Source organism: Zalophus californianus, chromosome 5 (assembly GCF_009762305.2).
Source record: "Zalophus californianus isolate mZalCal1 chromosome 5, mZalCal1.pri.v2, whole genome shotgun sequence".
NCBI classification, from domain to species: Eukaryota; Metazoa; Chordata; class Mammalia; order Carnivora; family Otariidae; genus Zalophus; species Zalophus californianus.
Genome location: NC_045599.1, coordinates 62,053,125 through 62,073,503, shown reverse-complemented (window position 1 = coordinate 62,073,503; position 20,379 = coordinate 62,053,125). Strand labels below are relative to the sequence as shown.

Here is a 20,379-nt window from a genome sequence, read left to right as displayed (position 1 = left end):
GTGGAGAAAGGGGAACCCTCTTACATTGTTGGTGGGAATGCAGGTTGGTACAGCCACTTTGGAAAACAGTGTGGAGGTGCCTCAGAAAATAAAAAATAGAGCTACCCTATGACCCAGCAATTGCACTACTGGTTATTTACCCCAAAGACACAGATGTAGTGAAAAGAAGGGCCATATACACCCCAATGTTCACAGTAGCAATGTCCTCAATAGCCAAACTGTGGAAAGAGCTGAGATGCCCTTCAACAGATAAATGGATAAAGAAGATGTGGTTCATAGATACAATGGAATATTACTCAGCCATCAGAAAGGATGAATACCCAACTTTTACATCAACATGGATGGGACTGGAGGAGATGATGCTAAGTGAAATAAGCCAAGCAGACAAAGTCAATGATCATATGGTTTCACTTATTTGTGGAACATAAGAAATAGCATAGAGGACATTAGGAGAAGGAAGGGAGAAACAAAGGGGGGGAAATCGGAGGGACAGGTGAACCATGAGAGACTATGGACTCTGAGAAACAAACTGAGGGTTTTAGAGGGGAGGGGGTGAGCGGATGGGTTAGCCCAGTGATGGGTATTAAGGAGGGCAAGTACTGCATGCAGCACTGGGTGTTATATGAAACCAATGGATCGTGGATCACTACATCAAAAACTAATGATGTATTGTATGGTGACTAACATAACATAATAAAATAAAATTAAAAAAAAGAAAAAAGAAACGGCTCATTGTTGGAACCAATCTTAAAAAGAGTTTTGGTTTTTTGTATTGCTTTTACAAAACTTAAGAATGTTCCAGTCTTTTCCCGCACAGGTTGAGTTTTTGTGGTGAGGTGCCAGCACCGTTTGCTTTGTACCTTGTCTTCACAATAATTTTTCCTGCCAGCAACACATTTAGACTGAGGGGGAAAAAGTTACCGAGCACACAACTTCAAGTTTGGGATGATTCTCATTTTATTACCTAACTAGTGACTTGATGGCTTTCCAGCTTTAATGAAGAGTTATCCATTAAGATTGAAAAGTACAGTACCTGTAAAATTTAAACCTTTTTCAAATATAAAGACCTAATGGGGCTTATAGACTTTTACAACTACATAAAATCTATTTACAGGAATAGGGAAATAGGGAATCTTCTGTGTTCATTAAAATGTTTTTAAAACAGGGGCGTCTAGGTGGCTCAGTCGGTTAAGCATCTGCCTTTGGCTCAGGTCATGATCCCAGGGTCCTGGGATCGAGCCCCACATCAGGATCCCTGCTGAGCAGGGAGCCTGCTTCTCCCTCTCCCTCTGCCTGTCGCTCTGCCTTCTTGCTCTCTCTCTCTTTCTGTGTCAAATAAATAAAATCTTTAAAAAAAATAAAATGTTTTTAGGGTGCCTGGGTGGCTCAATTGGTTAAACGACTGCCTTCAGCTCAGGTCATGATCCTGGAGTCCCGGGATCGAGTCCCACATCAGGCTCCCTGCTCAGCAGGGAGTCTGCTTCTCCCTCTGACCCTCTTCCCTCTCGCGCTCTCTATCTCTCATTCTCTCTCTCTCAAATAAATAAAATCTTTAAAAATAAATAAATAAATAAATAAAATAAAAATAAAAAATAAAATGTTTTTAAAACAAATTTCATAAAAGTTCAAATAATCCATCATTGATTTTTGTTTATTCCAAAAACTAAAACTTTGACACAGGTCACAAAATATATAACATATCAACTGATGTGTGATTAAAAATATTTTCACAAATGTATTTTCTAAGGCTAGAAAGCCTTTTAATGAATAAACCTAATTAAATTACATTCAATCACTACTTGATTTTTAAAAATAAATATTTTTTAATTTCCAAAAACAAATAGTAGTTACAAAAGTCTTTCAAGAATGTAACTTTGGCTAAGTGTTACCACCAAAAGCAAAAACTAAGTAATAAATCAAGAATAACAAAATCAATGTTTTATTTAGCAATACTCAGTAGCAGAAAATGGCAATAAAAGTAATAAAAATAATCATATGTAAATTCTAAGTCAACAAAATTATAAAATGATGATGGTGATAATGATAAACTAAGCTGAAATTAAAATACAAATACTCTACATGTATTAAAAGACAAAATTTTAAAAGATGAAAGCAATCCAAATATCCATCAACAAACAAATGGATAAATAAAACGTGCCCCACACACACACACACACACACACACACACACACACACACACACAGGAATATTATTCAGCCTTAAAAAGGAAAAAAATCTGAAATGTGGATGAATCTTGAAGACATTATGCTAAGTGAAATAAACCAGTTATAAGAAGACAAATACTATATGATTCCACTTAAATAAGGTACCTAGAGAAATCAAGATCATAGAAACACAAAGAAAAATGGTGGTTGCCTGCAGCTGGGAGGAAGAGGGGATGGGGAGGTGTTTCATGAATACAGAGATTCAGTTTACTAAGATGAAAAAGTTCTGGAGAAGGATGGTGGTGATGGCTATATAACAATGTAAATGTACTTACTACGACTAAAACTTTTACTGAATTGAACCACTTAAAAAGGAGTTAAGATGGTAAATTTTATGTCATTCATTTTCTACCATAATTTTTTAAATTAATTTAAGTGGTTATATTTATATTTTTTACCACAAATATAAAAATTAAAAAAAAATTACTGATGAGAAGTGTATCATAAGTATGTAATCACTGGGATGATTCAAGGTCCAGCGTCAAACATAGGTGCTATATGATATGGCTACTACAGAGAACTTTCTGGCCATAGGTGCCACACCAAAATAACTGCTGAATTTAGGGAGTTTACATATAGAGTCATTTAAATAGTGCTCAAATACCATTTCAACTACTATAAATTTCTGAATGGCTATACGAGACATTGTTAATGAATTATGACCATTAGTATCTTGAGCCCACTTATAGCCTGTTCAAGTATTCAACTTCCAACTTTCTCCCTGATTAGCCTCTTGTCTCTCTCCCAAGGTCAGCATATTTATTCCTGGACAATCCTCTGGGTAAATCTCATCCTTAGATCAACCAAGGTTTGGAATCCCTACTTCCTGAATGCTATCCCAGGTTACCTTCCCTCCAGCACCATTGGCATGAACTCATACCTAGATTGGCTGCAAAAAAAGCTAATTCATCATAAGCTGCCTTACTAGAAGCAGTACCTGGAACAAGGTGAATTATGTGACCTTCTAACGCTAAACTTCTATTTCTATGACTTATGAACATTTTTATGACTCAAGGTTAAATAACACATAAATTTCAGCTTTATATTCTGATTGTTTGTCCAGGTATCAGCAATGAATAACATACGTATCAAAGAAGCATCCCTTACCATGATTTTCAGTAGGATTAAAATATGCTGGGTAAAACTGAAAACTAAAGTTTGCCACTGATGCACTCCCATTTCTACCACCACTCTTTCGTCAAGGCCCACAGATTATCCCGTGGTGGCTCAAAGTTCCCAACCCTTCAAAAGTGCTACAAAGAACATAGCTCAGCTTTCTCTATTGTTCACTTTCCTCCACCTAAAACCCTGCCCTAATTTTTTAAAAATTTCAATTTGGCAATAGCCCACCTCCATTTGGACACAAATCCTGGTCAGGCTTTCTGATTTTCTTTCAAGAATGTCAACACCAGTTCCCACCCAGGGGTCACTGGAGCATATGAACCTGCCCTTAATGGGGAAACACAGACTATCTCCACTTCAGGTTCTACTAACCAACCCTTAGCTCATTAACCACTCAATGTCATCAAGTGGTTTTGTTAGGGTCCTGAAATTACAAATGATAGCCTTTTCTTTTCACTCAAATTTGAATATCAAATGTTATGTAATGGGGCAAAGGAACATAAATCAACATTTGAAAATCTCATCCTAGACCAAATGCTTTTCAAACCATCTGTGGTAAAAGATCAGGAATTTTATTTCCAATCTGTCATAGACATGCTTTTGTGAAAAACACTAAAATGAATTACTAGAAAAAAAATGAAATTAAAAAATTCAAAACATACAAAATATGTCTCAATTTAAGAAAAAAAGGAAGAAGAAGAAGAAAAAGAAGAAGAATGTTATTCTTTTAGAGCAGTTTTAAGTTCACAGGTACAGAGTTCCTCCCATATATCTCTGCTCCCACATACACATAGCCTCCCCCATACGCATGGCCTCCCCCATTATCAGTATCGATTTTCAAATTATATTTGACAGACATAATATTACTGTCAAATTATTTACAAGTTTCCAAGCACTCACTTTCAATTTCTGCATTTATCTCCTTGCACTGGTACCAATCCAGGACCACATTTCTGAGTAACACTGCCTTTCATTTCAACCCAAATATCCACCTCCATCCTGTCACCACAGTCAAAAACAATCCTCTCCATAAAAGAACCAGGAAGACACAAATGGCATATGCTATGGTTAGTGAAAAACCACTTGGGGTACATACACATCTGCCATCTATATATTTCTAATTGATGGAAGCTGATCCTTTTTCATAAGTTATTCACCAATCTAATACATTTTCAGGTTTATGAGAGTAACAGGGTATAGGAGTCTCATATATGCTTTTCACTCTGAAACCTCTCATTTTGGGGGGGTAGTTAAATCCCCTATTCTGGTTCTTCATTATTTACATAATAAAGATCCATTTAAATGCACACGCACTACGCCCTCCTGAAGCCAGCAGGAGGTGAACATGAAGATCTGAGACCAAACTTCTCCGTATGTGTGCAAAGCGTGTTTCCATTGTGCAATCACTTTACAAATAAGAAATAAATACTGGGTTTATAAGACTTGGAAGAAAAGGTTTATGGCTTTGACTGTTTTCCATTACTGGAAAATTTACATGCTGAAAAGTGGCAAAAACCAGTGCAAAAGAATAAACAGTGGGTGCACTTCAAGAGCTTGTTTCGTTCAAGGATCAGGAGTAAAATTGGGTTTTATTAGCTGTTTCATTAAGTTTTACTTTGAAGAAAAACAAACAGTGAAGGCATATGCGCAACATCTGATGAAAAAGGATTTTATTCTTTTTTAGAATAAAGTCTCTGTACAAAACTCATTAATGTAACATTAAATGTGAAGACTTGTCTAGCAATTTTAGGATAATTTTACTCATTTTAGTTTATTTATAATTTCTGACACAGTTTATTTAACATACTCTAATCTTTAATCACCATGTATACTAAACTAATAGATTAAATCTGTCTTTTCAATGACATTTTGCAACAAATATCTACAGCAGCTGTTAAAAGCAATTAGTATATGAAGTTTGTATCACATTTAACACCTAAAGTAAGATAATACAGCCGGATATTGATAACTTGGAAATCATGAAAGCAGATCAGTTCTTCTTAATCAAACTCCTAATTATAAATACTTATACGACAAGATGCTACAAAGCATACGTTTTAAGAAACATTTAAATTTATGTGCTATTATAATCTAATATCTGGAATCTAAGCATCTAATGTATCAAAGTATTACGTAAAAGTAAATACTTTTTTCCTCAGAGCAAATTTAAATAAGCTGGATATTCATCATATTCCCCTGGAAGAATTTATTCCATCACTATTTTTCCATTTCAAGCCTAAATGTTGATAAGAAGCAACTAAAGTTTGTTAGTAGGAAAAAAATACATATATCCTAGTTCCATTGTGGGGGTTACATAATAGTGTGAATCTCTGGTATGGAGGAGATTAAACTTCAACTTCAAACTAAGTGAGCAAATTACATATTAAACTACAGTTTAGGGGTTAAGATGGTAGTCTTTGGAAGCAGACACACCTTGGTTCCAATCTTGACCCTGCCTCTTACATAAAGACTATAAGTCTCTTAACTTCTCTAAGCCTACATATCTCATCTGAAGTAGAAAGAATAATGGCTAATTCATAGGGATATTGTGGGGATTAAATGAAATTAGGCATATGTAAATAATAGCACAGTGATGATGCTTTGAAAATGGATTTTCCTTTTTAAAAAAAATTATGACTCATTTTAATCAAAATAATATAACACATAGTTTTAAAAGTCAAAGGGCACTAAAATGCACATATATATATATATATATGTATATATATATATATATATATATATATATATATGTATATATAACAAAAATCAGCAGCCTTTTCTTACCCTTCCCCATATTCTGGTCAGTCTACCTAGAGGCAACCATTTGCAACTTTCCTTGCTATATCTTCTGGCATTCATCTACAAATTCCATATATTTTATGTATATAGCTTTCTCCTGATAGATGAAATTCAGGGTTGACCCTCAAACTAAAAAACCACAATCATTAAAAAATGATTCCTGTTAAACTTATACATCAGAAAGAACATAGAGAAGAAATAGACTCTATCTTAGGAGAGTAGTCCAAATCAATTGTAACCTGTGATTAAAGGGTCTCTACTCCTCAGAGTACAAATATGAAATTGTTCTCCCAATAGCTGCTCTTAACTCCCTTATGTGGAATCTCCTTTCCCACTTGTTAAGTGTGGCAGATTGACTGCATTAATGACCCCACTTTTTCACGCCTCACTATATCCTTGCCCTTTGGCAGTGCCTTCCCACAATGACTCTGAGTTTGGCCTCCAAGAAAAGTTTAAATGGAAGTTTTAAAGAGTGCTTGAGTGTTTCTACTTTCTGTTTTTGGACCCCAACCACCACCATAAGAACAAGCTCAGGCTAGCCTCCTGGAACACAGAACCAAGTCAAATCATCCCAATTGTGGCCATCTTAGACAAGCCAGCTCCCAGTCAACCCTGAGCTGACTGTAGATACATACACAAGCCCTGCAGATATCAACTAAGCGTGTCACAGATCAGAAGAATGGTCTAGCTAATTTATAAGCTTCTCAGAAATACCAAATGGTTGTTTTAAACCACTAAGTTTTTGGGCGCCTGGGTAGCTCAGTCGTTAAGCATCTGCCTTCGGCTCAGGCCATGGTCCCAGGGTCCTAGGATCAAGTCCCACATTGGGCTCCCAGCTTCTCCCTCTCCCCACTGCTTGTGTTCCCTCTCTCGCTGTGTCTCTCTCTGTCAAATAAATAAATAAAATCTTAAAAAAAAACCTACTAAGTTTTATAATGGTTTATTATGCAGCAATACCTAACTGATATATTAAGTATCCTTAAACAACTCAGTACCATACTATAACTTTTTAGGCACTTTCAGTTATTAGAATTCTATCCTTCAGACAATTAGAGCTCAATCTTATTATTATTATTGTTATTTTGAAGCCTTCAGACTCAAAATCAATTTGAAGCTCTTTTCTCCCTGTGGTTCAACCCATACTCTCTGCAGCGTGGAATGGAGAAATGAAGCATGGTCTTGCTCAGAGGAACCTGCTGTCCCTCAATACTTCTTCCAGGAGCCCATGGCTTGAGAATTGGAAGCAGGAAGGACAGTTATCCCCTTGCTTAACTGGGTAGAGTCACGGTACCCTCTCTGCCATTTTGCTATTTCTTCTCTGGCTGATACTGACTGGCTGTCAGTGTCCCTGCATGTGGCAAGCACGCAGCTGCCAGCTCCCTCATGGGGTGACTGTATGGGCTCTTCAGAAGATCGTGCAGGGAAACCACCCTCTGGACATTGTTCCAGAATTGCAGCTAAGGCCTTAAGCTGAAGACAAAAATACCCTGAGCAACTAATTTTCTATATTTGGATTGCTATGAATAATCTACTAGCCACCGAGACCAGAAACCTGCCTATAGAGATTGCTCTGAGGAACCATTCCTGAAGAACTGGGATCCCCAACCCCATCCCAATATGATAGAGTGACCATGCACCCTCTACCTCTGCAGAGGTCCCTTTACCTCCTGGCTTAAGCAGGATGACAGAAAAATAGGCCAAGCCTAGCTACTCTCTGGAGTGCATACATTAACAGATTAAACAGTGTCCTCTCTCCCCATACTACCACTCTCAATTCCATTTGCCACTGTTTTAGCAGAAAAGGGCGGACCAGCCAGTCTAATGCTAAGCAAATGTTCAACTAGGCAATGAAATGACCCTCCTTCTGACTTGAGGGCATCCAATACTCTTTATAAATGGTTCCTTGGACAAGGAAGGCAGACTTTGGGAGGGGAAGGAAGGAAGGAATCATTCCTCATCACAGACTCTTACACTTCTCCTCTGCTGAATCCTACTCTCATACTGGGATGGGGTTGGGGATCCCAGTTCTTCAGGAATGGTTCCTCAGAGCAATCTCTCTAGGCAGGTTTCTGGTCCCAGTGGCTAGTAGGTTATTCATAGCAATCCAAATATAGAAAAATAGTTACTCAGGGTATTTTGTCTTCAGCTTAAGGCCTTAGCTGCAATTCTGGAACAAGATAAAAAGGTCCCACTCAACACACTGTTACATGGTTATTTTTAAATCTAAAGTATGCATTAAATTCCACTATACTGCATATCATTATAGAAAAATTCCGTTTTTACAGAAATGCCAGTTTTATTAAAAAGACTGCCCTGAAGAGGTTATTTGAATGATACTTATTAACTTTTTATGTAAATTTTATGGTGTTTTCATGGATCCTAATTCACCAATTAAGGGATAAAAGAACATCGGCATTTTTAAAAATTTCTCATAATTTTTCAAATAAAACTTTTCACCTAATAAAGTTCTTCGGACAAATTGTGAATTTTTATTTTTTACAGAAAATCAGAAAATCATTCATTTAACCAATATTCGTGTTTGTACATTCATATTTGGTGATATTCTAGGGGCACTGGGCATATCAGCAAACAAAACAAAGATCTCTGGCCTCACAGACTAAGCCGGGAAAGAGACATTAAACAGTAAACATAATAAAAAAGTAAATTACAGAGCACATTGGAAGGTGAAGAGTTGTATGAGAAAAAGACAACATGGAGAAGGACGAGCAAAGTCAGGAGTGAGGATGGCAGGTAGGGAGATCAAGTGGTCCGACGTGTTGAAAGGGTGACGAGAAGGCTGCAGGCAGAAGGGGATGTGTGAGCTCCCACATGAACAATGGGGGGATGATGAGAGGAGGGCAGTCAGCCATACGTGGAAGAGGGATGGTGTACACCTAGGGGCCAGCCCATGTAGAGGCTCCAGGCAGGAATGTTTGTCTAGTGTTTCTCCGGTGTGTTTGAGGAACAGCAAGAAGTCAGTGTGCCTGGATGGTTGCAAATGAAAAGAAGGGAGCAGGAGGTGAAGTCAGAAGAGTAATAAGAGGGGTAAGGAAGGAGCAGATCACGTAGTCTACAGTCTATTATAAATGTTTTGGCTTGGGGCGCCTGGGTGGCTCAGTCAGTTGAACGTTTGATTCTTGATTTCTGCTCAGGTCATGATCTCAGGGTCCTGGGATCAAACCCCGCACTGGGGCTCTGCACTTAGCAGGGAGTCTGCTAGAGGATTCTCTCTTCCCTCTCCCACTGCCCTTCCCCCTGCTCATGCTTGCATGCACTCTCTCTCTCTCTCTAAAATAAATAAATACATCTTTAAAAAATAATAAATAAATGTTCTGGCTTTTACGTAGAGTTGAGAAGTGATGTGCTATGACTCACATTTTAAAAGGGTTATAACATCAGAAGGCAAGGGTGGAAGCAGGCAGATAGGAAGGTAATCCTAGTGAAAGTTGATGGTTGTTTACACCAGGGTGGGAGCAAGAGGAGATGATAAGAAATGGTCTAATCCTAGATATTATAAAGGTGGAGGCAACAGGATGACCTAATGGACTGAAAATGGGGTCTGAGAGGAATAGAGAAGGTAAGGATAACTCCAGTAGGTTGAATAATTGGAAAGATGTAGCAGTTATCAATTGAGAGAAGATTAGTTTGGGTAGTAGTGGGTGAGTAAGTTTGGGAGGGGGAAGATTCAGAGTTTAATTTTGGACATGTTGACTTCAGGATCTAAGAGGAGACATTAAAGTAGAAATGTGAAATAAGAAGTTGGACTGATGAATCTAGAATTCAAGACAGAAGTCTGGACAGGGAATATACATGTGGGAGTAATTAGCATTTGATGCAATTTAATGATGACCTCCAGGTTCATGAGAATAGCTAAAAGAATAAGACAGTCCCTGGTGTGATTTCCTCCTGCATAGCTGTTCTATGGAACAGTAGTCATTGATCTCCATCTGCCTTCTCTCCCACCTAAGTGCAGGCGACCACGCCATGGAAGATTTGATGGATGTGGACATGAGCCCCCTGAAGCCCCAGAACAGAACTATCTTCTTGGTTGTGAACTAAAGGCTGACAAAGATTATCACTTTAAGGTGGATAATGATGAAAATGAGCACCAGTTATCTTTAAGAAGGGTCAATGTAGGGGCTGGTGCAAAGGATGAATTGCACACTGTTGAAGCAGACACAATGCGTTATGAAAGCAGTCCAACTAAAGTCACACTGGCAACTTTGAAAATGTCTGTACAGCCAACGGTTTCCCTTGGGGGCTTTGCAATAACACCACCTATGGTCTTACAGTTGAAATGTGGTTCAGGGCCTGTGCATATTAGTGGACAGCACTTGGAAGCTGTGGAGGAAGATGCAGAGTCAGAAGAGGAAGAGGAAGAAACTCCTTAGTGTATCTGCAAAGCATTCTGCCCCTGGTAGGGGTAGCAAGGTTCCACAGAAAAAAGTAAAACTTGTTGCCAATGAAGACAATGATGAAGATGATGATAATGATGATGATTTTGATGATGAGGAAGCTGAAGAAAAGGTTCCAGTAAAGAAATCTATGCGAGATACTCCAGCCAAAAATGTACAAAAATCAAACCAGAATGGAAAAAAGTCAAAACCCATCAACATCAAGATCAAAGAATCTTTCAAAAAATAGGAAAAGACTCCCAAAACACCCAAAGGACTTAGTTCTGTAGAAGAAATTAAAGCAAACATGCAAGCAAGTATAGAAAAAGGTGGTTCTCTTCCCAAAGTGGAAGCCATGAAGAATTGCTTCTGGATGACTGACCAAGAGGCCTCTGGCAGAGGAGGAAGTCTCTTCTAGAAAGCAGTTTAAACAGTTTGTTAAAATTTTCCATCTTATTTCATTTCTGTAACAGTTGATATCTGGCTGTCCCTTTTATAATGCAGAGTGAGAACTTCCTCTACTGTGTCTGATAAATGTCCAGGTTTCATTGCCAAGAATGTGTTGTCTAAAATGCCTGTTTAGTTTTTAAAGATGGAACTCCACCCTTTGCTTGGTTTTAAGTATGTATGGAATGTTATAATAAGACATAGTAGTTGTGGTGGTCAAATGGAATGGTGACGAGACAAAACTATACATGTGAAATAAACTCAGTATTTTAATAAGGTGAAAAAAGAAGAGAATAAGACATAGACAGCATGGTCACTAATATTATGAGGTTGTAGAGAAAGGAAAAACAACAACAAAGGAGACTGAAAAGGAGTGAAGAGTAATATAGGAGGTAAACCAAGAGAGTGAAAACACCAAATGAAGAAAGTATAACAAGAACAGAATGATAAATCCTGTCAAAAACTATTAAAAGATCAAATAATTTACTAATGAGCTTAGCAGTAATGAACTTAGAGTTCACTGATGACATTATATAATATCATATCCAATGGTTCATTCCACTAAAAAGGAATTTTGCTATTTAATAAAAATTCTTCTAAAACAAATAGGTTTTTAAACACTGCTCAATGACCCACTTATTTCAAACAATACATTATACAATGAAATGAAATGAAATACAATGACATGTATTTATACAAATAACAAACCTGGCAGAACTCCTTGCAACTTATATGATTTTAGCTCAATTAAACAAGTGCATATAGAGTGCTTATCATGCTAAGCACCAAGGATATAGAAGTGAGGATACAGAAACAAACTCCTGACAGTCAAGCTTTCAGACTACTATGGGGAATCAGGCAAGTATACAGATAATCACCATGTAGAATTATGCATCAATTTTATGGAAATAGAAAGAAGGGGGCATCTAAGCTAAACATGGGGGTCAGGGTTGCCTACCTACAGGAAGTGATGTTTAAATTTAATCTTGAAAAAATATGCAGTGACTATGTGCAAAGGACTTAACCATACAAGTCACAAAAAAGGTACCAAATAACTAATAAACATATGAAAATACATTCAAATGAACTAATTTTTAGGAAAATGCAAATTAAAGTCACCACGTGGCCTCAGAAGGCAGGACTTCAAATCTTCTCCAAAAAAACAACTTTGAAACTATTCAAAATTGCTAAAAAAAACAACCATTTCAGGAATCTGGCAATCAACCGAAGTCAAATAAAAGATTAAGAAGCACTTGTTCATGAAACCCCTTTGTGATTTGCACATAAACAGGAGGAATCTGTGGCACTCCTGCTTGTGGTGACTGCCATCCTTCCTAGTGGTCTGGGTGAGTGTTCTCCCTGGACCACAGCTAGGACAGCTTTAAGGCCAGAGAGGCTCAAGTGATCCGGAGCTGAAGATGAAAGAAAATACTCCATTCAGCAATGTCTCCAGTAAAAGTAGCAATCTCACTAGCAAGTCTGAGGTAGCCATCACAGTTAGGACACCAACCAACCAGCAACATAAGCAGAAAGGTAACAGGAAGATTCTAGTAATGAGAGACGCTGGCTGCCTTCCACCTGCATGTCTTAAGGAAACCAGGCTATCTTCATGTCCTGTTCTGATGGTGGGGCTGCACATATGCACAGAGGACACGGAAGAAAGTAGAAGCCAAGGCAGACTAGAAGCCTGCCTGAACTCTGAATGTGCTCCCCAGCCCACATACAGATCCTTCAGGTCAGTGGAAATCTTACTCCACCCTTCATGCTCTGGGTGTTGGAGCATAACTCTGACCAGTCATAGCCCATGAAGCTATACATAAATGTAATGTTGAGAGAAAGAAGCAAGACTCAAAAGAGTACATCTTTTTTAGGAATGAGCTGTGTATGCTTAGCTAAGGAGCTGGAACTATATCCTGAAGTAATGAAGAATCACTGAAGGATTTAACCAGGGAGTAATGGACTAGAATTGCATTTTTTTTTAAAGATTTTATTTATTTATTTGAGAGAGAGAGAGAGAGAGAGAAACAGCATGAGAGAGGAAAGGGTCAGAGGGAGAAGCAGGCTCCCCGCCGAGCCGGGAGCCCGATGCGGGACTCGATCCCAGGACTCCGGGATCATGACCCGAGCCGAAGGCAGTCGCTTAACCAACTGAGCCACCCAGGCGCCCTAGAATTGCATTTTATAAGATCACTTTGGTAGGATAGAAGGCAGGATGGCAGAGGGCAAGATAAGACACAGAGAGCAAAAATAACAACCTGAACCAACACTGTGGCAATGGAAAGGAAAGCAGAGAATGCAGAGGTGAGTCAGTATGAAAGATGTTTAAAGGGGGAATAAACTGATGGAATGATCCATTAGGTTTAGGTATTGAGATGGAGGAATGTGAAAGCCTTCAGCTTCATGGTCTGAACCAGAAGGATGGTGGAACCACCTACTAAAACAAAGAGTTCAAATGAGGAGGTTGAAAGATGATGAGCTCAGGGTTTGATTACACTGAGCTCAAGGTTCACAGAACTCTAATCTGTGAGACTGCTAATATCATTAAATATGGGACCGTAGTGGTCCAAAAACCTGAGTTCTCACTCCAGTTCTAGCTCAAACTTGGGCAGGTCAGTTATTATTTTGGTGCCAAAGTCTATCGTTGATTCAAGTTATCTTCATACAAAATGAAGAAAATAATACTGCCCTATATACTTACAGGAGTGTCACGAACATAAAAAGAATGCTGTAAAATAAGAATACATTTGATTGCTGCTATAGCACACAATTTATCCTAGAAATTGTAACTAATAATATGACCAAAATGAAGCCATAAATATTGGGGAAAAAAACATATTTTCACTATATCAGATGACATGGAAAGCACCAAATAATTATTTTTAAAAGTACTAGAAGTAGAAAACAGCTCATTTAGATAACCAGTTCCAAAAGATACCTAGCAAAATCAATCTTTAAAGTGAAAACTTGGGACACCTGGGTGGCTCTGTCAGTAAAGCATCTGCCTTTGGCTCAGCTCAAGATCCCAGGGTCCTGGGATCAAGTCCCACATGGGGCTCCCTGCTCAGAGGGGAGTCTGCTTCTCCCTCTGCCTGCCACTCCCCTGCTTGTGCTCTCTCTTTCTCTCTCTGACAAATAAATAAAATCTAATAACGTGAAAACTTATTGGGGTGCCTAGGTGGCTCAGTCGGTTAAGTGACCAACTCCTGATTTCGTCTCAAGTCATGATCTTAGGGTTGTGAGATTGAGCCCTGCTTCAGGATCCGTGCTGGGCATGGAACCTGCTTGAGATTCTCTCTCTCCCTCTCCCTCCATCCCACCTCACGTCTCCCCCTCTCTTAAAAAAAAATTAATTAAAAAAAATAAAGTGAAAACTTGTTTTCCTAAAAAGTAAGACAATGTTATAGATATGTAATTTCACTCCAAATTTATAATTTAAAAGAATACTCATTAAAATCCCAATAGGTAAATAGACATATGAGGAAATTCACCAAAACAACCACAACTGTACTAGGGTAGTATGATTTTTTATTATTTTTTCCCCTATATTTTTACAAATATCCATGATAATAATATTGTCTGTAGTTGAAGGCCTTTTCCAAGGCTTTAGAAATAAGCATTTTTCAAGTTCAAGTTTCAAGTTAAAAATAACCCATAATAGGTCAGAACACATAGGTGAATTATTTATTTTTTTAATTTTTTTTTTTTTAAGATTTTATTTATTTGACAGAGAGAGAGACAGCAAGAGAGGGAACACAAGCAGGGGCAGGGGGAGAGGGAGAAGCAGGCTTCCCACGGAGCAGGGAGCCTGATGCAGGGCTCGATCCCAGAACCCTGGGATCATGACCTGAGCCGAAGGCAGATGCTTAACAACTGAGCCACCCAGGTGCCCCATAGATGAATTACTTAATGAGAGAGAATGGCTCCCCAGCCAGCAAGATTTGACTGTAACCTGACAGCAACCAAAAGAGAGACTGGCCAGTCATTAAAACTTGAAAAAAAAAAAAAAAGAGAGAGAGAGAGAGATCAGTGAAGGAAACATTGGCAGTGTCCACTGCACAGTTCAAGCGAGAGATTCTTACCTTACAAACCTAAAATTGCAACTTCTCCTCAATGGTAAGACTACCCCTATTGCAGAGCAAGATGTATGCCACTCTCAGATTATGCCATTAAATATCTCAGTTTTACAACTACACATGAGAATTTGTACTTATTCTGTGCTCATACACTTGTGATTAGCCCATCTACAAAGCAAAAATGAATCATCATGACAGGATTCTAGTTCACTTGACAATTTTATTTATTATGAATTAATAAATTAGACTCTATATACTCTCTGTCTCTCTCTCTCTGGCTCCCTCTGTCCCCCTCTCTCTTCCTCTCTCTCTCTCTCTCTCTCTATATATATATATAAGCTTTAGAACCTAAGGGTAAGATGATCTTGGGCTTCATAAACTCAAGAATGTAAAGATAACTCTCCACAAGGCTTTTTGTTTGTTTGTTTTTAAAGATTTTATTTATTCATTTGAGAGAGAATGAGAGAGACAGCACAAGAGGGGGAGGGTCAGAGGGAGAAGCAGACTCCCTGCTGAGCAGGAAGCCCAAAGTGGGACTCCAGGATCATGACCTGAGCCAAAGGCAGTTGCTTAACCAACTGAGTCACCCAGGCGCCTTTTTTTTTTTTAAGATTTTATTTATTCATATGAGAGAGAGCACGAGAGGGGGAGGGTCAGCGGGAGATCCACAAGGCTTTTTGAAATACAGCCTGCCATCCTGCCCAGTAAACTCAAACATCACTGTTAGCCAAGAATATGCTTTTAATTGTTAAGCATGCAAAATTACTATCACTATTTACATTTTATTTATAAATTTGTGAAGTAGTATAGCTTTTCTTTCTCTGATACTCTTGATAATCTTTAAAAGTGATGTTCAAAAATATTTAATTCACAAGTGATACACTTGAACCTGTTCTTCTTGAAATGATTGCTTAAGATTTGTATATGCTTAAGTGACAAATCATAACACACAATAAATTATGAATTAAAAAATCTAGTGTAACTGACTATGATTCAATGTTTATTATAAAAACACAGAATGTTGCTCCAAGTGCATTTTTCTCCTAATCTCCAAAGATAAACTAAAAAAAATCTACTTTAGTCTAATCAAGCTACTATTTCAATACAATATACTTAATCTTTATCTAGTGACATTTGGGCCCAGAAATAAAATTTCATTAACTCACAGTGGATGGCTTAAACAAATACAGCATTACACCAAAATTTAATAGAAGTAACATGCTCACAACTTCCCTAAAAGCGACTGTTAATACAGTGACATGTAATTTTTTTTAAATAAGCTAGAGGAAAAAGAAGAAAAGTTAACCAAAAATTAAGTATTTCAAACCAACAAATGTATTTGTTACTCAAAGAAACATGATCTCTAAGAAACCTGTGAAAAGGGTGCCTGGGTGGCTCAGTTGGTTAAGCAACTGCCTTCAGCTCAGGTCATGATCCTGGAGTCCCGGGATCGAGTCCCACATCAGGCTCCCTGCTCTGCAGGGAGTCTGCTTCTCCCTCTGACCCTCCCCCCTCTCATGTGCTCTCTCTCTCAAATAAATAAATAAAATCTTAAAAAAAAAAAAAGAAACCTGTGAAAAATGTCTATTTCTTTCAGTAAACCTTAAAATTGTCATTTAACTTCAGCAAAGAATCTAAGCATATTATATACACAGAGATCAAAAAAATGGGTGTTTAACATTTCACTCTTGAAATAAAAATCACTAATTCCAACAATTCAATGTATAAATATCACAAAGGTGAATGGGTAAGCAAAGTAACTGTATTTAAAATACTAATTCCATTATTTACTCTCTAATTTGATTATGTTTCTGATAAGAAATATCTAGCTGGGATTATTTATTATCAGCAAATTTGAGACATGGTAAAGAACTAGTCTTCTCAGATATACATGGAAAGCATTTTTAATCCTCTTTAATAATAGAAATAAAAGAAGTGAAATCTCTTAACAGAATGAGGCTATGCAATACAAAATGTCATCATCTAACAGAAATTCAATCCCAATTCTCTGTTTAGCTCTCTACTTCATAAAACCTAAATCAAAATTTGTAGAAATAATAGATAAACTTGGAAGACATTATGCTAAGTGAAAGAAGCCAGTCACTAAAAGATAAATGCTGTATGATTCCACTTATATGAGATACCTAGAATAATCAAATTCAGAGAGACAGTAAGTAGAATGGTGATTACCAGAGGCTGAGAGGAGGGGGCAATGGAAATACCCATTAGTATTTAATGGGTACAAAGTTTCAGCTTTGCAATATGAAAAGAGTTCTGGAACTTGGTTGCATTAACAATATGAATGTACTTAAGTCTATTGAACTGCATACATAAAAATGGTTAAGATGGTAAATTATATATTATGTGTATTTTACCATAGTTTTAAAGATTTTATATACTTATTTATTTGAGAGAGAGAGAGAGTGAGTGCACGAGTCGGGGAAGGGGCAGAGGGAGAAGCAGCATGCGGGGCTCGATCCCAGGACCCCTGAGATCATGACCTGAGCCAAAGTAAGACACTTAACCAACTGAGCCACCCAGGCACCCAGCCATAATTTTAAAAATAAATTTAAAAATTATAGAAATAAAAAAAATCATAGAAATAATATGTCTTTGAGTCTTTTCCTGAGTTCATTCATTAATTTTAATATATAATGAGAAATAGAGTGCACTTGAAGTACCAATAATTTTAAGACAGGGAAAAAAGAAAGCCAAGTTAATTATATTGAGATATGTTATATCACTTTATATATGCTAGACATGCTTTAAAACAGTATGTACCTGGCTGTGAGTTGATAATTGTGGGAGCTAGATGACAGGCACATGTGAATTCATTACACTATTCTCTTTATTTTTGTACATTTGAAATTTTTTTATAAGACATTTAAAATAAAAACAGCTGTAAGCAAAGTGTGAAATTCAGGAGGGCAGAAGTATTGATGGGAATGGCAAGGTACGTTTTCTACCAAGATAGTGTTAAGAGATGGAATATAAAGTAAAATATTGAAATATTTTACAATCTATTTTTTAAAAATATGAAGTTGATGTAATTAGAATAATGGTAAAGGGTTTTTAGGGAGAACAATGTGAACTTAACCAGAAAGACTACTGAAAGGAAAGAATTAAAAAATCAACTTAAATCTCTAAGAATAAAATGAAAGTGTAAAATTTTACTCTATCTAAATTAGGAAATAAAAGCCCTTTCAGTCACCTGTTCCTAAGCTGTAAAGAAAGTAATCAAAATATTTCTGGTGTTTTGCTATGTAAATTTCAAAATATAATCAAGTAGGTTTAACTAAAGATGGAATTAATTGGGGGGCCTTTAGTTCTTCTTTAACAATAACATACAAAATAATCTAGTATTAACTGTATAAAATCCAATATCAATATTTGTAGACTATTTTGTTTACAGTATCTGAGTATCTCTCTTCCCATTTTTGCTATACAAAAGTGAGAGAAGAAAGTTGAAAACCCACGGGATATTATTTTATCAATAACCTATGAAAGGTCAAATCACAGAACTGAGGTCCTAAACTAATGTATTCATATCTAGTAGGTAAAAACAAAAAATTTAGAAGGCAAGTTGCTTTGAAGTTTTAAACTCTGCACATATCGCCAACGGGGATCTAAATCTAAAATAAGGCTAAGAACATTTGTAATTATTAATAAAGTTTACGGTAAAGCGTAAATTATGATAAGATAGAAGAAAAGGAAGCATATATGTAACATCTATAAAAGTAAAGAGAAAAGTACCAAATTCAAACCTATATCCACATTACCCATATTCAATACATAACAATATTTTGCCACATTTGCTTCTTCTATCCGTGAATTTTTATTTTGTTAAGCTAAACTGGTGTCATCTTATACTTTACTCCATAATCAAATATCCGTAATTGTCTTTAAAAAGGTCCTTTTACAGTTGATTTGTTTGAGTTAGGATCCAAATAAGGGTCACAAATTATATTAGGTTATATCTCTTAATTTCTTTTAATCTAGAGTATGGTCTGAACTGTTGCCAGTTCAAGAACTAATTGTTGTCAGTCCAAAAACTGTTACCGGTCCTCAAATTCTTTGTTATGGGTTAATGAGATAAATTCAGAAAAGAAAAGTGAGGACTTAGAAACTTTCACAGCAAGTTGACACTCAAAACATCCCAGTGCATGGTCAGTGGACCTATGACCCTGAACCAGGCCAGTGGTCCTAACCCTCCCATGGTGACTCATGAGCTGCACACTAGGACCACCTACCAGTCGCTGCCCAGGAAGGATTTTTTTTTTAAGAGAGTGGTGTGGGGGGCAGGAGCAGAGGGAGAGGGAAAGAGAATGTAAAGCAGGCTCCATGCCCAGCACGGAGCATGACATGGGGTTTGATCTCACGACCCTGAGATCATGACCTGAGCTGAAATCAAGAGTCATACGCTTAACTGACTGAGCCACCCAAGCGCTCTCAGAGGATACTTTAAAAACAAAACAAGCTTGGTCTTCAATACCAGATAGTTAGAGAAGCAATCCTCTCCTCACTTCTTTACCCAACCATTAACTTTTTAAGGAAATTGGGTCAGTTGTCCTTTAGATTTCTGGATTTCTCTATTTGTTTCCTGTGGTGTCAATTAACTTGGTTCTCTATCACTTGACTTCCTTAATTGATTCTATTCAAGCTCAACATTTTGGGCAAGAATATTTCATGGATTGTACTCTGCGATTCATATTATAAAACTTCAAGTATATAGTACCTGAATGTACTATTTTTAGTAATGCCATGATTAATCACTAGGGTTCAGGTGATGATAGTTCAATCCCTCCTTTGTAAATTCCCCATCAACCTTTCACCTAATAATTTCATCCACTGATTACTGTCACCTAATTCATTTCATTAGGGATTGAAAAGTAATGATTTTCTAATTCTACCATCCTTTCTACATTTATCAGATGGAATTCTGGGGGAAAACAGTTCCCTTATCAAATTAGCCTATTTAGCTACCATGAAATACAGATAATACAGGAAAGGTAAGATAAATGCTTATTTCTTTCCTTTTGATTAACAATTTTCAAACCAAAAATATTCAGTGAGTTAGGTTTGGAGACTCTTCTATTCCACTCTCTCCTGTTTGTTCATTCTCTCTCTCTCTCTCTTTCTAACATTATGAACTGATGGGTTTTTAAGATACTTGTATTCCAGAGGTGGCTGAAATGGATGGCTCAGTCAGTTAAGCGGCTGCCTTCAGCTCGGGTCCTGATCTCAGCGTCCTGAGATCAAGCCCCATGTCAGGTGCCCTGCTCAGCAGAAAGTCTGCTTCTCCCTCTCCCTCTGCCCCT

General features: G+C 37.3%; 1 protein-coding gene and 1 pseudogene across 6 annotated transcripts in view; one reads left to right on the top strand and one right to left on the bottom strand.

Moving 5' to 3' along the window:
* The window catches only part of ATP6AP1L (ATPase H+ transporting accessory protein 1 like), a 286,142-nt gene that overhangs the window by 249,611 nt on the left and 16,152 nt on the right, over nucleotides 1-20,379 (bottom strand). The gene's annotated exons all lie outside the window — the stretch shown is intronic.
* LOC113928903 lies at nucleotides 10,132-11,018 on the top strand (annotated as a pseudogene).